Genomic DNA, 21,419 nt, shown 5'->3' with positions numbered 1-21,419 from the left:
ACTTCCGGTCTGCACTGCATAGGTGGAAACGTCATCACGTGCTCTCCGGATGCGTTCCACGTCTCGTTTCCTCGCGTCTGAGGCGTGAAGATGACGTCATCGTCTTCAGTCTACCTGTTTCTACTGCAAGAAGGACGTCAAGTCAGGGGGTGTGTTACTTGTCACTGTGTACTGTTTGTGTCCTGGGATTTCTGCATGTAGTGGTGAGCAGTGGTAGGGGGCGTGTGGCAGGGCTGCGTGGGAAAGGGGTGATGGTTCTTACACTTCTCTTTAGCGATGTCTGTCTGTCTGTCTTATTATAGAGGAAGGAGTCTTCTAGTATCTGTTCTTCAGTCCTAAGGAGACTGTGGGTTAGGAGGAATCCATAGACTTCTAGTGTCAATTTGATCTGTATGATAACCTATATACTAAAGCTGTGTATATATAACACCGTATACCGCAGCGCTGTACACAGACTGTGCCTATGCTATATAACACCATATACCGCAGCGCTGTACACAGACTCATAACATATACCGCAGCGCTGTACACAGACTATCCCCATGCTACATAACAACATATACCGCAGCGCTGTACACAGACTGTGCCCAGGCTACATAACATATACCTCAGCGCTGTACACAGACTGTGCCCAGGTTATATAACAACATATACCGCAGCGCTGTACACAGACTGTGCCCAGGCTACATAACATATACCTCAGCGCTGTACACAGACTGTGCCCAGGTTATATAACAACATATACCGCAGCGCTGTACACAGACTGTGCCCAGGCTACATAACAACATATACCGCAGCGCTGTACACAGACTGCGCCCAGGCTACATCACAACATATACCGCAGCGAGGGGCAACGCGGTGGCTCAGTGGTTAGCACTGCAGCCTTGCAGCGCTGGAGTCCGGGGTTCGAATCCTGCCAGCAACAACATCTGCAAGGAGTTTGTATGTTCTCCCCGTGTTTGCGTGGATTTCCTCCCATTCTACAAAGACATACTTAAATGAAAAAAAAGTACATTGTGATCCCTATATGGGGCTCACAATCTACAAAAAAAAAAAAAAAGAACAACATATACCGCAGCGCTGTACACAGACTGTGCCCAGGCTACATATCAACATATACCGCAGCGCTGTACACAGACTGTGCCCAGGCTACATCACACACAATAAGGCTGCTTTTATGGAAAGAAGATGAAGCCACCAGCAGACGCGTAACTTACAGCTCCTGGACCCCAACCTGAAAATTGTTATTGAGCCCCCTACTTACCTTGTGCCTTGTAGAATAGTGGTATGTTTTACGTGGCATAGGGACCTTTGGGCCACTAAGAGCTCATGACCTGTTAGCGACTTTCACCTTTTCACATTATACCTATTTTTGGACCGAAGGAGAAACCCAATACAAACTCCTTGTTCATTACATTGCTGCATATCTATGGTGTACTCACCGTTCAAAAATTGTCATCTGCAAGGATGTCGAAATTGTGTCCATACTGGTTGTCACCGAGGGCAACTCTAGTCAGTCCTATTCAGTGATGAGTGAACTTACTCTATGATATGGAGCTGACAGAGCTAACTCATCTCCGCTTTAACCCTGTGTAATCGATACACTTGGGATCACTTTTTTTTTTTTTTTGTTAGCAGCTTGTTATACGTGGCTTTTATTGCACGTTCAGGGTGGTAAAACTGTATGGACTTTAGCCATTTTATCTGTGTTTTCATTACCTCTTCACAGTTGTACATGAGTACTTGCCTCCTGTAACTGCTGATTTATTTTATTAAATGAATCCTAGTCCAGTTGGGAATGAACAAAAAACAAAAACCTGTTAAAGGGAGTCTACCGTCCCCGATATGTTATCCAGCCGCGTTTCTTGTGTTAAAGCTAAATCTTGCTGCTGAGAAATTCAACATTTAACTCCTTCACCCTTCCATCCGCTGCAATTGGTTTTTAGATACCGCTGTCATATTTGATCAAGGCATCTGATGGGTTAATACTGGTGATTAGAGGATACCTGCCGACTATGGAGCCTGTTCAAGTACTGAGCAAGTACCATCTTTAACCCTTTCCCAACATCTGCCATACTATTACAATTCTACTGTATAATGTGTGTATATATGACCCATTTATTTCTTTTACAATTTCAGACTTGATTGACTGTATTTATTCATTTTCTCTCCTTACAGTGAAAACTGCATTCATCTGATCCGGGTTTACACTGCAATTCAGGTCATCTTTGTGTTAGAAGTGCTGCCCGGGATTCCAGATGACTTAAGAATACGATAACAGACAGCCTGGGGTGTCAGCTACTGGAATGACAAATCATCTGCACAATCTGTAGCATTCCTTCTCCAAAGGAAACAGGAAGTATTGACACACCTGACACTACAGCCATCTATGTAGCTTGTAGCATAGCTGTTCATGTTTACTTCTCTCGGGCTAGGAATCTTCTCACTACCTCTCTAGGCTTTCATATTTAGGGTTCACAATTATACATCAGACATACAGTAGCTCAGATTTACCAGTCATGTGTACACTTGTGATGTCTTATGAGGATCCGCTTAGAGCCACCACAAGTAGCACAAAAACTTTAGTTGAAACTGACTGCAATGATACATCAAACACTCCAGATGAATGTACTGAGAAGAAAGATGAGACCGTGCCCCTGGAGGAGGAGTCGGATGGGAAGATGCCTGTGCAACTCCTTATTGAGGATACACAGTCTACATTGGAGATTAACACAGAGGAGCAAAACATGCACCACATCAATGCCAACAGCTGGTTTGTGGCTCCTTCTTCTCTTAATCTGTTCATTGTCTGAGTATACAATATGGGCTCCTTGTTCCCCACTGCTCTGCTGAAGACGCATGCCAGCAAATAGGCATCCGTTTTACATAAAATTCAGTGTTAAAATAAAAACGGATCCATTGCTATCCTCTTCTCCTTGCTGACCCCTGTGACTAGCGTTGCATGGTGATCTGACTGTAGATTCAGCCAATCACTAAGGCCTATGATATAGACTAAATCTGTAGTCAGTGCTGTTAGGCCTGTGAGGAGAAGCAGAGCTGCCATTTTGCAACAGAGGAGTGAGGTGGGCTTTATATAGCTGTATTTTTGTCGTCAGCCCTTGCTACCAGGGAACCCCTTTAAGGCTGAGGCCCCACTTTGCAGAAACGCAACTTTTTTGTGGCAGGTTTTGCAGTGTTTTTTTTTTTAGTAAGTTCAGCAGAAAGGAGAAATAGAAGAGCTTCCTTTATATTTCCAGATCCTTTTGCAGCCAATCCTGGCTTTGGCTCAAAAAAAAAAAACCCGCACCAAAATCTGCAAGAAATAAAGCAGTTTTTCCACAATGTGGGGCCCCAGCCTAAGTCTTCATGTGCCTGCTTCCTTACCCCAGCTTTTCTCTCTGCCTATGGATGGAAAATCTAAACAATGGACCCCAGAGGTGCCAGCGTAGGGGGAATGTGAGATGGCAGCCGTGACATGATTTGCCCATGTGACTGTGTCCCCTGCTTTCCCAGGCAGCATCCTCTGTATGTACAGATAGATAGAGGATTCTTCTGCAGGTATTTGTGCATATGCTAAAAATTATGGTCACTGTTAAGTGCCTGCTGAGAAGTCACATAGGAAAATGACATGACCATTGCTGTCTTGCATCCTATGGCTGCAGATATTACTAGTCCCTTGTTTGCATTTCATATATCGTTGGTATGTGAAGGAACACGCAGAGGTCAATGCACATGTTGCAGATTATATGTAGATTTACTACACTGATTTTCATGCAGCAAATTGAAATCGTCATACACTACTAGCAAAGTAAATATGGGATTTCTTCCACATAGCAATACAGCCGAGTACATAATTGGTAATCCATACTATATCAGTACTTTACACAGATTTCATGGTAGAGTTAACATTTTGCAGTGCATAGAGTGAAATCTTCTGCAAATCTGCAACAAAATTTGCGTGGGGACTGAAAAAACGAAAACCTTATTCGCTTAAAAAGTGGTGACCAGCAGACCCAATAGACTATCATTGGGTTCACTGGGCTTCTGACGATTTTATATTGAAATTGGCAGAGAGAAAAGTTCCGCATGTAAGATTTTTCTTTCCGCGTATTTTAAGCAGAATGGGGGACGGAGCCCCTGAACGTTAGTGTGAACCTAGCGTTAAACGTCTTTTTTTTGTTCTATTTGCTGTAAAACCAAAATATAAGCCACATGTGAATATACATAGATATAAATATATATATATATATATATATATATACACATATCGTATATCTGTACGTTATATACGATATATATCTGTGAATGTAGCCACATATATTCACCCGAGGCAGATTCGTTGCAGAAGTTTTTGCAACTGAACATCAGTTCCATTGATCTGAAGGGGTGTGTTTGGTTTCAAGTGTATGCTTTTCTGCAATCCACATTCAGAGGATTTTGGAAACAGATCTACCACGTGTGAATTCTCTGGACAAATTGCAGTACCCAGCACATATTATGTAAAATATAATAAAAGAATGTAATAACATAATATAGTGGTATTAGAGATGTATAATAAAGAGGCTGTAGTACTTGCCCAAAATTGGCATTTTCTTTGAACAGTCAGGGTTTTCCAGCAATGATACCGGGCTTGTGTTGCGAGCAGCAGAACAGTACTAGAAAAATTCATCTTGAGCATCTCCTCCGTGAAGTGCTCTTCAGCACATACAAGTGGCTGTTCTAGAATGTATCTGCCTCTGCACACAGGAGTGCACTTCCCCACTTCTTGGGTTAGATATTCAGAATATGATCATGTATATCTCTGCTACAGCAAAGTCCCAATTACTGCATAGCGACACAATTTTTTTTGTAGATGTGAAATTTTTTTCTATACCTCATTAATCTGTTGAGAAAGCCCTATAAGCCCTCATTCACATCTGCGTTTGGATTCCATCCGGGGGAGTCCGCATGGGCCCCCCCCCCCCCCCCCCTGAACGGAATACCAAACGCAATTGCAAGCGCTGGTGCAGTAAAAGCACATGGACCCCATAGACTATAATGGGGTCCGTGTGCCTGCAGGGATCTTGCAGATAGGAAAGCAGTTCCCAATCTACTTTCCTGTCCGCATGATTTGTGCGGGCGGCAAGCAAGCGTACCCCATTATAGTCTATGGGGTTCATGTTTTGTTACAGCACAGTGCTTGCAATTGCGTTTGGTATTCCGTTCAGGGGGTCCCCATGTGAACTCCCTCGGATGGAATCCAAAAGCAGGGCATAAGCCATGAACTGTTGTACCATTGATAAGGTGTCTATGCTACCTGTTAAGGAAATGGATTCTGTATAGGCGCACATAGTGTCTGTGCAAATTTATTCATAGTTCTAATCCATGAGTAGAATTAGGAATTTAAGTATATTAACACTAGACAGTTTTTGCAAAAAATTCTGTAGCTGTGCCAGTCATGTAAAGGGGGTTAGCAGAAATCTATTCATGTGCAGGAGACAGAAACCTTTTTTGCTTTGTGACCTTCCATATTCCATATCGAATACAATGCCAGACATGTAAATAAATACCAGTTCTGTGTTTTCAGGTTTTTGTCTTGTTGCTTTGTTTGTGTTATGATTTTTTTTGTCTTTTGTCACAATAAATGTGCATTTGTTTAGTTTGTGTGCGCCTCATTGCTTTATATTTATGTTTGTCAGTAATGTGCAACCAAAAATACGTCCCTGGGAACAACATTTACAATAGTAATTTTCAGTGGTTACCCATACTGCTTACACAGAAATCCTATATATATATATTTTTTTTTTAATAAAATAGCCTTTGAGGTAATCCCCTCTTAGACAATATTCACAATATATGCTATAGATTAAAAATAATCCATTTTATTTATATAATGCCAACATATTCCACAGCGCTGTACAATTTGTAGGGTTCATGCACAAACAATAGATTATAGTTTGATAGATGGGGAGTCATTATCACTATTATGATGGTTGCTTAACAACAGAGGTCAATAACAGGGGTGACCATGGTGGACCTGAACACTATTGGGCATCTGTGTTTCACATTGAGGCTAAGGCCCCATGTAGCGAAACAAAGCAAAAAAAAAAGTGATGCAGGAAAAAAACACAGCAAAACGCATCGCCTTTTTTCACAACATTTTTCATTGCAGACTTTCTCACCCTATTATATCTATACGCAAAACATTAGCATTTCCAAAGGTATAGTGACATTCTGTGATTTTCAAAAAACGCAAGCATTTCTGAAAAAGCAGCTTTTAGGCTGAAGCCCCATGTTGCGCAAATGCTGCTTTTTTTGCGCCAAAGTCGAGCGTGGCTACAAAAGGAATGGTGAAATTTAAGGAAGGTCTTAAACTTTTACTGGTCATTCCTCTCAAAAAAATGCAGCAAAATCCGCAACAACAAAAAATCTGCGTTTCTTCAACGTGGGGTCTTAGCCTTACACAGTGGATTTTTATTTCTGCTATGTGTGAATGGGATTAGCCAGAAACCCATCGACTTCGCAGGTACTGTGCACAATGGCCAAAATGCTGAGGTTTCGCAACCTGGGGCTTCAGTCTGACAGTTAAAAAATACTGCAAAGTTAGGGGGGGGGGTTGTGCAATGCAGCAGCTACTGGAAAATTTCAAAAATTAAAATGGTCGGAGTTTTTGGGTGCAGTAGGTGCTGGGGGAGGGGGTGTTTTGGTTGTCTGTCTGCCCCTTCCCTGAGCTTGAGGACTCTTTTTTTTTTTTCCCCCCATTTAGAATTCAGCCTGGCTGGATATAGGTTATCTGCAGTGCTCCTATTAACCCCTTCCTGACGGAACAGGAGCACTGCAGATCCCCTATATTCAGTAGACCGGGCACTGTCAGACACAGGGATACCTAATGTGTACGTGTAGAGAATAGAGAGACACAGAGCACACTTATAGTGTAGATGGTCTATTATAAATATATAGATGAATTATCTGGTGTTTATGAAAAGAACTCAGGACCTGGTGGCCTCTCACCTGATCGGGTTGTGACTCCGTTCACAACTCCGTTTTCAGCAATATTAGGCTTCGTCAGAGTGAGAGTGGCAGCACGTCTCTATAACACTGGTCAAAAACCAGGAGGATGCACCAATGGAAGAACAAAAGGACGGCGCTCTCAGGTCCAAAGGAATTTATTCAAAAAGAAGATTGCACTGCAGTGCAATCTTCTTTTTGAATAAATTCCTTTGGACCTGAGAGCGCCGTCCTTTTGTTCTTCCATTAATGTGTACGTGTGTCACAGTAATTTTCTACTTTTGTATCTATTCTAGGGAAAGGAACTTTTATTTTTTTTAAAGCTTTTTTTTTTTTTTTTTTTTTTTTACACTATTTTATGGGAGATTCTATATATGGATATTGCGGCTGGTCAGAGACGCCCCCCCCACCACCACCCCTAAAAATAAAAATTCTTTTTTTTTTTTTTTTGCTGACTCGAGTATAAGCCGAGGGGGACTTTTTCAGCACAAAAACTGTGCTGAAAAATTCTGCTTATACTCGAGTATATGCGGTAAGTGAATGAACAGAGAGAAATCTAAATCGCATGAGTATTTGCTGTGACCACGCTATTGGAGGAGGAGCCCTGGAAATGAGAATATGGCCACCACAGAGCCCTGATCTCAACATAATCCAGTCTTTCCCGGATTATATGATGGATCTGAGCCAGCCTACATACACAGAAGATCTATGGTTCTCCTAGATCAGGGGTAGGAAACCTTGGCTCTCCAGCTGTTGCAAAACTACAACTCCCAGCATGCATACTTGCTCTGCTGTTCTTGGAACTCCCAAGGAAGTGAATGGAGCATGTTGGGAGTTGTAGTTTCACAGCAGCTGGAGAGCCGAAGGTTCCCTACCCCTGTCCTAGATGTTTGGAGCAATCTCCCTACCAATTTCTTTCAAAAACGATCTGCAAATATACTGTAAAGAAACCAGCGGTCACACTAAATATTGGTGTGATATAGATTTCTCTTTTGCATTTTAATTGACAAAAATTAAAATGCTAAATTTTAATTCTACTTGTGAATATATTACTGAATTTTTGCACACCTGTGAAACTTTTGTACAACGCTGCATGTTAAAGGGTTATTCCAGTAACACCAATACACTGGATAGAGTGAAAACTGCTTGATCAGTGGAGGGTTCAACTGCAGGGATCCCAAAAACCATGAAATGTTTACATATGCGAGTCACTTGTGTCTTCCACCTGCTGATGTACTTCCAATTATTTAAACTTTCTCTTAAGGTCCTGTTTCATTTCCAAAAATATTGAGGAGTTTGGGTCCTGAGACACGTTCACAGAATGCTAGAATGAGCAGATCCAAATACATTACCGAGCATTGACCACCATTCTCTATGTAAATTCTGTCGTTTTGATCCCAAGTTTCTGTGATTTCTGTAGTTTAGTCTCTATAATGTATGTTTCCCTGTCGTCCTCAACAGCGGCACAATGTGGGGTATTTCTGCCCCTGTGTGCTGGTAGGACAGGCGGATATTTAATTAGCCAATAAGATGCGTGGCAGGCCCTATAAGAGGGCACAAGAACCTCCCTTCTGCGTGTTTTTTTCTGTCCTGTGTGGACAGAGGACAGGTGTGAGGACTTGTGTCCTCTTACAGGGCTCAGCTGTTGAACTTGATGTTTTTGTCAAGCACCCTCTTTCCTATGGAGAGGGTGCTGGTTAGCCTGCGTTGGCTTTTTCCCCTGAATCCTCCTTCTCCTCCCCCGCTCCCCCCCCCTCTCCTCCCTACCCTTTCAGCTCTGTTGAGCGCTGATCCTCAGAGCCGCACCACGCCACTGCGTGGTTACGGCGGGTCCGTGCGGCAGCTGGAACTCGCTCTGTATGGCTGCATTCGCGGCGGCCGCACTTTGCTTGCGCGCACTTCCGGTTTTGACCGGAAGTTCGCGGCGCGGGTTAGCAGGCCGGCCGGCGGGCCAGCTGAACTATCGTTCACTACACTTCAGGCTCCACTCCAGTGTTCGGAGCCCCAGCGGAGGAGAGGGTGAGTGTTCCCCTGGCTTGGGGATTGCTGGGGAGGGGAGACAGTAGCCTTTAACCCCTGTTTGGGGTAGTGGATGGGAGCGGTTAGCTCCTCCCATTTCCGGCCGGCCAGGTTAAAGGTCAGGCCGGCCGTGTCACTTGTACCTTCCTGCTGCATCTGGAAGGCTGTGCTATTATTGTGAGTCTGGTTATTGGTCTCACTGGCATTGCGTTTTGCGTTGTTAACCCGAGTCTGGTTATTGTCTGTCACCTTTACTCATCCGGTCTTCTGAACCTGGTAAGATCTACCCCTTTTTTAAAAAAAAAAAAAAGGTGCAATGTATGATGCATGGTGACAGTTTGCATGGTCTATTATCTCTTTATTGCAGGATATGTCATCCTCTACTACCCCTCCTGGGGATGGTAGGAGGAAATCCTCTGCCAAGAGGAAACACCTTTCCTGTTTTAATTGCGACACACCGCTCCCTGATGGTAGGTAGCGGCTTAAGGGGTTGGTCCCTTTCAGGTATTGTGGTCCTATAACTTGCCTATTATTTTTAGGCTATGAATGGGCCCGTTGTCGCGGGTGTAGAGGTCCTCCACCTGAGGAGCCCTCTCCCAGAGATATGATGGCCTGGGTCAAGGAGATGGTGAGTTTGGGCATCGCTTGGGTAAATAGGTTTTCCCTTGCTTGTTTTCTCCTTTTGTTTTGCAGGACGATTCCCTCAAAGGAATTCATGCCACCTTGTCTCAGCTTACCAAAAGACCATGCCCTGAGCACCGTTCCTCCTCCCTGCCACCTTTGGAACTGTTGCGGGTGGCAGAGGATGATTCTTCTGAGGACGACTCAGTAATTTCCGGCAGACCTGTGTTCCACTATGAACAAACAGGCAGGCTGCTGAAGTCCATCCGGTCTACAGTGGGCCGAGATGTTGACGGGGAAGCCTCCACGTCTGCCTCTGGGGGACATATTGCCTTCCATGCGGACGCCACGCTGTCCGACCTTATGGCACAGCAGTGGAAACAGCCAGAGAAGGGACACACTCTCTCCAGGATTTTCAAGACCTTGTTTCCTGTTGACACTGCCCAGTGGGATTCCTGGGGGCCTCCCCCGAAGGTGGATTTGGCAGTTGCCAAGCTGTCCCGCAGAACCCTGGTGCCCCTAGAAGATGGTTCCAATCTTCAAGACCCTCTGGATCGCAGGGCGGACTCTGCTCTAAAGAAGATCTACTCCGCTTCCTCTGCACAAGCCTCTGTGGCCATAGCCTCCTCCACGGTTGGCGACTTTCTGCGCAACCGTTTAGCCGCCTTGGAGCGGGATATAGATGCGGGCGTGGATAGAGACGAAATTCTGTCCTCTATGAAGAGAGTTCATAGGGCCGCAGATTATCTGGCGGAAGCTTCCCGCCATCAATTGAAGATCTCCGCCAAATCTATGGCGTTATCCACCGCTGCCCGTAGACCCCTGTGGCTAAAGCCTTGGCGTGCAGATTTTGCATCTAAGGCAGCTCTCTGCGCTCTCCCCTTTGAACCGGGAAGAGTGTTTGGCCAAAGTTTGGATGCCATTATGGAGGGTTTAGCTGAAGGTAGGGGAAGGTCCCTACCTCAAGCATCCAGGGGCAGACGTGCTCCCTCTAGAGGCAGAGGTTCTTCCTCTAATTATAGACGCCCGGCTCAGCAGCGGCGTTCTAGATACCGCCCTAGGGGTGCCGGACGTGGCGCTCCCAAGGAGGATGCCAAGAGGAAGCCTGAGTTTTGACGTGGGGCAGCTCCCTGTGGCCCCTCTTCCTGTGGGAGGACGTCTCGCCTCCTTTTTCAAAGCATGGTCCACCCACATTCAAGACCCTTGGGTGTTGAAGATTATACAGCACGGGTATCACATCGATTTTCACCTTCCTCCTCCAGATCGGTTCGTCATCACCCGAATCCTTCCACCTTCTCAGCAGTCCAGTCTGGAAGCCTCGGTCGCCGATTATGTTACCAAGGGCGCCCTGGAGAAGGTACCAACCTCAGATCACGGCCTGGGAGTTTACTCCCCCGTCTTTCTGGTCCCCAAAGCCACCGGGGGCTGGAGAATGATAATAGACCTGAGGTACCTCAACCAGTTTATCAGGAAGAGGTCATTTCGTATGGAGACCGTGGATTCCGTAGCTGTTTTTCTTCAACCAGGAGAGGTGATGGTTACCCTCGACTTGAAGGACGCTTATCTACATGTCCCTATTGCTCCTTCCCACAGGAAGTTCCTCAGGATTACCGTTTCTATGGCAGGCCACAGGGAGCACTATCAGTTCACAGCTCTGCCTTTCGGCATCACATCCGCCCCACTGGTATTCACCAAGGTGATCGCTCCGGTCGCTGCGACCCTCAGACTTCAGGGTCTTTTCATCGTCCCTTATCTAGACGACTGGCTATTGAAAGCTCAGTCTCCTGCTGCCCTCCTCCAGCAGCTCAATCTTGCCATCAACTTCCTACAAGAATTAGGATGGATTATCAATTGGGAGAAGTCCGAAGTCGTTCCATCCACCCGAAGGAAATTCCTCGGTTTTTTAGTGGATTCAGAAGCGATGCAGATCTTCCTCTCCCGTCCAAGAAAGGAAAGGATCCAAGCCAGTGCACGATTCCTATTGCGCACTCGGCAGGTAACTATCCGCACCGCCATGAGAGTTCTGGGCCTAATGTCATCCTCGGCCAGGGCGGTCCCTTGGGCTTTATGGCATTTGCGTCCCCTACAGATGGAAGTGTTGAGAACCTGGAACAGGTCTCCACGGGGACTGCACAAGAAGATCTGCCTTTCTCCCGCTACCCGTCTTTCCCTCAGATGGTGGATACACCTGAAAGACGGAAGGTCCACGGTCCCGACAGTGTGGACCCTGTTGACAACAGATGCATCCCAGTGGGGATGGGGAGCCCATTGTCAAGACAAAACTGTACAAGGACGATGGAGATGTCCGGAGCTGGGGTCATCCAATCTCAAGGAACTCAGAGCAGTGTACCTGGCCCTAGTACACTTTGCCCCGGAATTGAAAGGCAAGTCAGTCAAGATCCGGTCAGACAATACGACGGTGGTTGTTTATATAAACAAAAAAGGGGGCACCAGGTCACCAACCTTGCTGAGAGAGACGAATCTCATATTCACCTGGGCAGAGAAGAATTTGGTCCAGTTGTCCGCTGTTCACATAAAGGGCTCCCTGAACATAGTAGCGGATCAGCTGAGTCGGGGTATTACCGTATCAGGAGAATGGTCTCTCAATCCAGACGTATTTCAACAGATCGTCCAGAGATGGGGTCTCCCGGAGGTCGATCTTATGGCTACCCGACTCAACGCCAAGGTAGGGACCTTCTGCTCCCTGTACCAGGAGGACAATCCTTTGGCAGTGGATGCCCTGTCCATCCCTTGGAGGTTCAGGCTGTTTTACATTTTCCCTCCAATTCCAATCATACCGAAGGTATTGATAAAAATAAGACAGGACCAAGCCTCGGGAATAGCCATAATCCCGTTCTGGCCAAAAAGGGCTTGGTTTGCTCAGCTCATACAAATGAGTCAGGGCATATATTGGAGGCTTCCCCCACTCCCAGACCTGGTAACCCAAGGAGAGCTGAGATGCCAGGATCTGAGGAGACTCAACCTGACAGCCTGGAGGTTGACCAGTCCCTATTGAGAAATAGAGGACTGTCACAAGCCGTCTTGAAGACCCTATCCAGCGCCAGAGCAGATTCGACTAACAAGAACTACCGTCGAATAAGTAACATCTTTAATGCCTGGTGTCTACAGCATCAAGTGGACTCCACCGATCCCCCTACGGAGGCGATCCTGGACTTCCTTCAAGACGGACTAGACAGAGGTCTCGCTGTGGCCACACTCAAAGTACACGTTGCGGCCCTGTCCGCCTATCTGGGGAGGCGTTTGTCTCAAGATTCCTTAGTGAGCACCTTTATTAAAGGGGCAACTAGGCTGAGACCGGTGGTAAACACCCCTGTCCACCAATGGGACCTTATTCCGGTCCTAAACGCTTTATGTGTTCATCCATTTGAACCTTTGGAGGAAAGCTCCCTCAAGTCATTAACCGGCAAGATAGCGCTACTATTGGCAGTAACAACTGCCAAACGGGTTGGTGAACTACAAGCCTTGTCCGCTGAGGAGCCATATACCACCTTTTTCTCTGACCATGTGCAGCTTAGGTTCCTCCCGGGTTTTCGTCCCAAGGTTCCATCCGCTGTAAACAGAAACCAGATAATCTCCCTTCCGGTATTTTTTCCTTTCCCTTCTTCTGCTGAAGAAGAGAGATGGCATAAACTGGACGTGGTCAGATGCCTACAGATTTACTTACAGCGCACTCGCCCTTTTAGGCGAACTGAAAACTTGTTGGTCAGCTACACGGGGAGAAACAAGGGCGCCAAAGCCGCTAAAGCCACAATATCCCGGTGGGTGACCGAGACTATTAAAATCGCCTATACCACCCAAGGTTTGTCGGCTCCAGCATTTCTTCATGCCCACTCAACCAGGGCAGTGTCTACCTCTCAGGCAGAGAAGAGTGCCTTGCCGGTGGATCAAATCTGTGCAGCGGCCTCCTGGGCGTCGGAATCTACCTTCATCCGGCATTATCGCCTGAAGGACCAAGTGGCAGGTTCCACTGCTTTTGCCCATACCGTTTTAAGTTCGATTATGAGTTAATCCCACCCATCCTGGGGACCTGCTTGCTATATCCCCACATTGTGCCGCTGTTGAGGACGACAGGGAACGAGTGATTATGAAGATAATCTTGTTTCCCTAAGTCCTAACAGCGGCACAAGATTTCCCACCCTGGGAATCATATCTTATGTCTAAAAGCTGTATATAAATATTATGGAGGTACTTTTGTATTTACACGCAGAGGGGAGGTTCTTGTGCCCTCTTATAGGGCCTGCCACGCATCTTATTGGCTAATTAAATATCCGCCTGTCCTACCAGCACACAGGGGCAGAAATACCCCACATTGTGCCGCTGTTAGGACTTAGGGAAACAAGATTATCTTCATAATCACTCGTTTTGGAAAGTACAGCTACCTCCCATCTTGGCACTGCAGTTTGCTGTGATGCATACCTGTATTTGGCTTATTGGTATATTGTTGCATGTTCTACATCTACTTTACCACTGATATTTGTAAGTATGGTGAGCAGGGACAAACACAACCTGATCTGGACTTGTCGGCTATAAGATTTACTGATTCAGTCAAAGTTCATTGAGTGGCCATAGGCAATGCCCAAATATCCAAATGATGCTAAGTATTGAAGTATCGATCGGATTGAAGTCTAAATGAAAACACAAACCACAGCAGGATGCGTCAGTGAAGCCTTTTTCTGTATCTATTTCACATATGCTGTATGATCCTTTATACCCCTTAAAGCATCCCTCCGATTCTAAAACAGCTTCATAAAATACTTTATTCTTTATCTTTATAGGCCATTTAACTTGTAACAGAAGTCTATGGAGGAGGAGGGTGAAGGTACTGGAAAAGACGCACATACTATAGCTGCTGAGCTCTGCTAAACTTAGTAACTAAGAGCTCTTCCCTGTCGTCATACCAGCAGCACAAGTGGGGTATTTCTGTGTGCTGGTAGGACAGATGGAATTTTTAATTAACAATTAAGTAAATAAAGCTAGGCCCTATAAAGGGCACAAGGACCTCCCACCTGCGTGTTTTTTTCTGTCCTGTGAACGGTAGGACAGGTGGGCAGGTTGTTTTGGTTATTTACCTCCTGTCCCTTTTTTTTCTCTTTTCTTCTTCTTTGATGCCTGCTCCGGGTCTTGCATCCGGCTGCGGATTTTCAGGCTGGCAGCCGTCTCGGCCTGCTGGCTTTTTTCTTCTGATGCGGTCTGGTGTCCGCAGGTCCGTCGTCAGGGAGTCTGTCACCAGAACAGTCCCTGTCATACTGTAAGCACAGTCTGATAGCCGGGGTTCATGTCAATAAAACACATTTTTCTGCTTCCAAAACAGTTGCTGAAATATTAGCTTCTTTCCTGATATGCTAATGAGTTGTTTGATGCAACAAGGGCATTACCATTGCTCTCATCACAAAAAAAGCATTTTAGTCTTGTAACCCCAGCTATCTGACGGTGCTTATAGTTCATTAGGGACTTTTATGATGACAGACTTCCTTTAAGAGTAGTGTGAAGAAACAGGTCCTAATACATGGAGAGATAATAGAAGATTAAGTAAGAGATGTATGGGGGGGGGGGGCAGGATATGGATGGCCTTGTATGTTGCTTTTAATACAATGTATTGAATTCACTTGATAACTACTGAAGGGAAAGGCAGTGGAGAAACAAGGGGAGCGGTGTTACAAGATTTAGATAAGGACAATCTATAGTTATTATAGTCATTACTATCAGTATCATAGGGATCTGACTCCTGGTACTCCCACTATTCAGCTTATACTAGTAGCTGCAGCCCCCACAACTATTTTATTAAACATGTACCACCTTGTCAATTTTCTGACTCCCACACTACTCTTGTGATAGGCGAGCAGGGCAGGGATCAAAGTGGAGAGACACCTTAACCCATCTGATTTACTATAATAAATGCCAAAAAAACCTGTCATTAGTTATACCCAGGGGCAGATTCTGTGCAAAATGACTTTACACAGGTCTGCTTTACATGGAGGAACTACTTTTATTGACTCCATCTGCTTGCACTGTGCCTGCCTTTTACATTTTTTTCCAGGGCCATTTTCAGGTTCCAATCTATCCCTGGTTATACCTGAAATCTATGCCAATTCATGACTGGTGTAAATCTCTTTTCTGGGGCATGGTGCCTTCTGTGGCAGGATGGAATTATTAAGAAGCTGGAGCCGCTTAATAATTCCTGCACCTCTACAGCCAGCGCCCAAAATATTAATTTGCATTGCCTGTAGATTGTACTGTACATCTTTGGGTAAAAAGGTATTGTTTACGTGCTTTTGATAATTTGTCAGTCCAGTGATTCCTAAGGTGGGTTCCTTGGAGTCCCAAGGATCTGTGAGGAGATCTTTGGAGTTCCGCAGACTGGTTTAGACCAATGGTGGGCACCAAGGAGCATTTAGAAAATATCTGCATAAATACTTGTTAAATGCCAGTAGAAGTTCTATTAATAGGCATGTGGTAAAGACCTGCATAATTGTCTCCTGCTAAATATGCATACACGTTTTATGGTAAAAATTCCATTTCTGGGATTATGTAAGGGTGTCTGGCTGATACAGTGACATTATACCGTCCATTGACAAATTCCCGCACGGTGAATATCACAGCAGTTTTCTTCATTAATAAGTGATGACTGGTTCTACAATTTCTTACAGTCAGGATTCCAGTGAAAAATTGTAGGACAGACTTCAGTTTTTTCCATGATACGTATTATTCCCTGAAGGGCCCGGGCAATAGTACAGCTGTTTCAGGGGTGTGGGAATGAGGGGATTTAGCAATTTTCAGACAAAGGCTGAGAAATCAGACCATTAACTGTAAAAGTCTATGATGTGAATTGAATTCTGGGAAAAATAAAATATATGAAGCCAACTAACATTATTTTAACATGGCAATGTTTTTCCATTCTTTTATTTGATCATGTGAATTTTACACCGACAAGCACATATGTGTCCTATATAGTTAGAGCATGGTGGCTAGCAGTGGTTAGCAGCGCTGGAGTCCTAGGTGGGTGCGGGGGTTTCCTCCAGGTACTTTGGTTTCCAAAGACACGCGCTGCGCATTCAGACACGTATACACAGGTCAGAATGTGAGCGCTCATAACAGATCCCATTAACTTCAACGTGTTCCGGCTTACGGGCGCTACACATTGAAATCAATGGGAGGCTTTTTAACCCATTGATTTCAATGTGTAGCTCACGTGAGCCAGCACAGGTTGAAGTGAATGGTATCTGTTTTGAGCGCTCACACTCTGACACGTGTATACGTGCCTGAATGCGCGGTGCGTTACTCCGTGGGAATGGAGCCTTACTGATGGTAAGCCCTGTATGAGACAACAACGGACAAGTCTGTAAAGTGCTGCAGAATATGTTGACAGTCCTACATTAGACTGGGTTCACTATTACATATTTGTTGCAGAAACTGTACCAGTATTTTGCACTACAATTCTGGAACATCTATTCTTATTATTCCGCATTGTGTCGTTCCTCTATTATTCCTCTTAGACATTTCTGAACCATTTGACAGCTTGGGGTCACCATACAGAAATGTGTCTTTTCTTAGCACTGATTGGAGAACGTCAGACTGTGGAAAGACTCACCCTCAGCCATTAACAATTTGTAGCAGGAATAATAAAAGAATATTACAATGCTAATTGGGAGAAAATATGTTCAAGTATTTCTATATTATGTAAAATACAATTACTTACTTACAGTAGTGTCAGGAAGGGTCATAGATCCTCCTTAAAGAATAGTTCATCAAGACCAACCATCAATGTTACATTAGTAAGTAAGTCAATAATGTCTATCCTGTTTTATTTACTTATGTCCCCTGCTCATAGAAAAGGCCAGATGACATGCATGATGCTGCCACTAGGGGGAGCTTTCTGCTTATGTATTTATCCTTAAAGGGAGTCTGTCATCCAGGTGAAGCATATTAAACTAACAACACTGTTGGAAAGGTCAGGCTCACCCGAATGTAATACCTTCATCCCCATCAAAATCCATATGCATATGAGTAACGTCCATCCTTAGGGGGAGACCACCTTTTCAGGTGTGTGGAGACTTATACAGCCATAGTTATCCCGATAATCTGGACTCTCAGCCTCTCACCTATACCAAGTCAGTTCTCTCTAGGCTGCGCTGATGAGGTCCAACCAGACTGAAACGGTGCCATCCGTAGCTGAGAATTTGATTTGATTATAACCCCGCATTATGCAGTAAAGACTTCTGGGAAAGCAGGGCATGATGTTCAGGGTGCTTCCCATAGAGGGCAGCATAACAGAGGCACTCTCTCCCTGTTTACATCTTGGGAGACAGATTTGCATAGTCTTCCAATTTACTTAAATGAGACAAAAAGCTGCAATACCCAGAACAGCCAATATTAAGGGTACTGCATCTTGTTGTACCAATTTTGCAGTCCTGGCACCCCCTACCAGTAAATGCAGTGCCAGTCTCGCAGGCACACTGATGCTTCATTCACATAGAGGACTTGGAGGCAATGGGGACGTTCTCTTCATTGCTGGAGTACCCCATGGTTGGTCCCCCAGCAATGTGACACTTATCCTGTGGACAACTTCTTCAGTTTTTGGTATCAGTGGGGAATAGGTTCTAACTATTCCTGCAGATACCAAAACTGCAAATAACATCAAATGCTATTCCGCCCAATGTACAGAGCCAGAAGCACATGTCTCAGTGCACTGTGCAGTTACCATGCCACGCGGTTACAGGCCCAGTATCTGCACCTTACACAAAGCCATCTGGATAGGTCAGTAATATAAGGCCTTATATAACACGCTTCTGCTGCTAACCACAGTTAATGAAAGTGTGGATACCGGGATTATACCAGTATTTGTATGTATTAGCATCGATCTGCTTGCACATTCATATTCACTTCTGCTTCGTTTCTCTCTTCTTTTCACTCTAGGTGCATTGCAGTTGTCACTATTGTGCTCTGCCTGCTCTTTTTCCTCTACTACTGCTTTTAATCTATTTACACCTGTTACCTCAATGTAACATGTGACTGGACCTTCATGTATGAAGAATGATGGTGATTGTCATAACAGTTCTTCCAGATCTCCAAAAAAATTACAAATTGTAGCAATAGGAGCTCTTTTATGAAAATTGGAAAAAAATAAATAAAACTGTCCAAGAACCAACCTTATCAAGAGCTGCAACTTAAGAAAGTCTCCACAGTGTCTAAAATGCAGAAATACAAAAACCTTATCATACAGAATTTGACGTTCTACATGACCACTATCATGCACCTTATTTCCAAGGAAGAAACTTTATTTTCTTTTTATAAAATAAATCCCAAAAATATTCCGCCTTCCAAAAGCTTTGAAAACAGGATGAAGATTTATCCTCGTCTCTCTAAAATGGGCTAAATCATTAGAAATGAGACATTTGTGGACTCTACGGTCATAATGATGTTTCATTCAAAGACTTCTGCCGTCTTCCTTGTGGATTAGTGGTAAGGAAAGCGTCAAAGAATGAACAGATGATGATGGCGATCGAATGTGACACTATTTACTAACGACACTTCCAGTGACCGTTTTTTTTGGATTGACGCCATATTGTCCTTTTCTCTTTGACTCGATGATGAACAAGGTATTATCATTGGGATATCTCAGCTGGAAGCGCCAGGAGATATCAGTCATTTCTTTCGGTGTTGTAACAAAAAGCACTATTTATATGGGCAAAAATATTCTAATCAGGTAATCTATAGCCTAGATTTAAGGGGCAGTGTCATCTGTTCTGCTAGTGTTCTGGAATAATCCAGATTATGTAGGGATTAGCGGTATTACAGTTTTGTCTAGAATACTGGAAATCGATCTGGTGTTCAAGTGGTCCAAGTAACATTTTGCTGAACCTACAGTATATAGTTATTGGCAGCTAATGTTCTAGGACCCTCGTAATATCAACCTGCTGCTGAACCAACAAGTACACAAGATGGCTACCTGCTCATTCATCCATAATGACTAAGCATGCAGTGGTCCATCGGCACAAGTGGCACAAAAATAGTATGTATTGTTGCCTTTAGTGAATTGATAATCCTGTAATGTATTGTAGTGGGTAGACATATCTCTATCTACAGGTGCAACCTGAAGTCGTAGAAAAGCCTGGGCTCTTCTGTGTGCCAGCCATGTCTGTCTCTGTGCACTGTATAAGAGTATTAATCACGCTGCTTAAGATCTATATACACTAATATACTTATTGTATAGGGAGAATGCTCTATGTAGCTTAATTGCATCATAGGGCAATTAGCATAACAAGCATTCATCTCTCTATGATGGGGGACCAATGTTCTTATGTACCAGGGTAGCCTATTGGCCCCCTACGCAATGGGGCCTGGTTGTGATTGCTACCTCTACTACGCCTATAGCTACGGCACTGCCATGTTTCAACAACGTAGAGAAAGACCCCTTTTTGAGGTTTTCTCACAGTCATTTTTGAGTGTTGGGAGGGATCAAGAAGTGGAGAACAGCGTGGGACCCACACAGAATTTGGGGATCTCTGAGATGAGTATTCTGAGCTTCTGGAAAACCACTAAAATGCCAAGCACTCGCTACCTCAATACTTATTTGAGTTTAATTTTACAACTTTTAACTCTTAGAATATCAGTGATCTAAAACCTAGTCAATTTAAAGGGGTTGTTCAGCTGGTCTGTTTACATTTCTGAAGCAATTATGGGTCACGCCTACACATGACCACTGCAGACAATCATTGCTCATATTGGTTAGGCCAGTCTGTACATGACTAATGCAGTCAGTGATTGTCACCCGCAGTCAGTTGTCAGCTCAGCAATGTAAACAGGAACCACCAACTGGCAGTACACAAGTGGCGAAGGAATTGATAGTTACGTACCGGAATGATTTCTTAGTTTAGACAATTTCTTTCCTTTTTAGCTGGACAACCTCTCAAAAGTTTGGCATTTGTTTACATGCTGTATACCTTGTGCAAAAATACTTTAAAGCCTTTGGAGTCATATTTACAGTGGACTTCCAGTACCGCTTAAATAGACTGGTAGCGTGGTTGTGCCCCTCTATGTCACGCCTGTGCACCCTCTTGACATGGCTGTTTTAATAAATATGTGTGTTCCCCATGAAATAACAATTCTGAAGAATCTACTCTTAGGTCTCATGCACATGACAGTGAAAAATGGACACGTCGATTTTCAGACCAGTGGAAGACAATGGCTGTATTCACCGGTCCGTTTTTCTAATAGACAGTGAATAGTATCTGTCAAAAAAACATTCTGTTCTTTGACTCCACTACCTACAAGTGGTTCACTTTGTCCGCTCACTCCATGGGTCTCTAACCATTCCCACCCCACTACCTTTGAAAAGATTTGTCGAGGAGGCAAAGGGTCTTATTTCATCAGCTCCTTTCCTCTCCCACTGGTAACTCACACCCCAGTCACCAATACATATCTAAGTGGGAGTGGGGCAGCGTGTAAACCTATTTCCTCAGGACAGTGGCAGATTGTATGGTCCTCTGCTATGAAGTCCTCCCAGTGTGTGGCCTTAAACGAAACCCAATCTAAGTTGCTGATGCATTAGTATCATACCTATGCCTTTCTGCCTACTTTGAACTCAATGATTCCCTCAGAGTGCTGTTGCTTTCATAAAGTAATGAGAACTCTGTATCATAATTTTTGAGATTTCCCTTAATCCTGGGCTTCTGGAGGGACAGGGAGTTGACGTATGTGCTCTTTATCCAGGGTGTTCCTCTAGACCCACTTACATACCTTCTGAACCTCCCTCCTAGACACCTAGGTAAAAA

At 44.5% G+C, this 21,419-nt stretch overlaps 1 long non-coding RNA gene across 1 annotated transcript; it reads left to right on the top strand.

Moving 5' to 3' along the window:
* The first annotated feature begins 68 nt into the window (after positions 1-68).
* Positions 69-20,228, top strand: LOC142182973 (uncharacterized). The gene is made up of 3 exons (XR_012711764.1): positions 69-149; positions 2,179-2,773; positions 18,562-20,228. It is a non-coding gene; the product is annotated as an uncharacterized LOC142182973 (long non-coding RNA).
* Positions 20,229-21,419: the final 1,191 nt, after the last annotated feature.

Source organism: Leptodactylus fuscus, chromosome 10 (assembly GCF_031893055.1).
Source record: "Leptodactylus fuscus isolate aLepFus1 chromosome 10, aLepFus1.hap2, whole genome shotgun sequence".
In the NCBI taxonomy this organism is placed as follows: domain Eukaryota; kingdom Metazoa; phylum Chordata; class Amphibia; order Anura; family Leptodactylidae; genus Leptodactylus; species Leptodactylus fuscus.
Note: the sequence above shows the minus strand (reverse complement) of the source record. Positions and strands in the feature narration are given on the sequence as shown.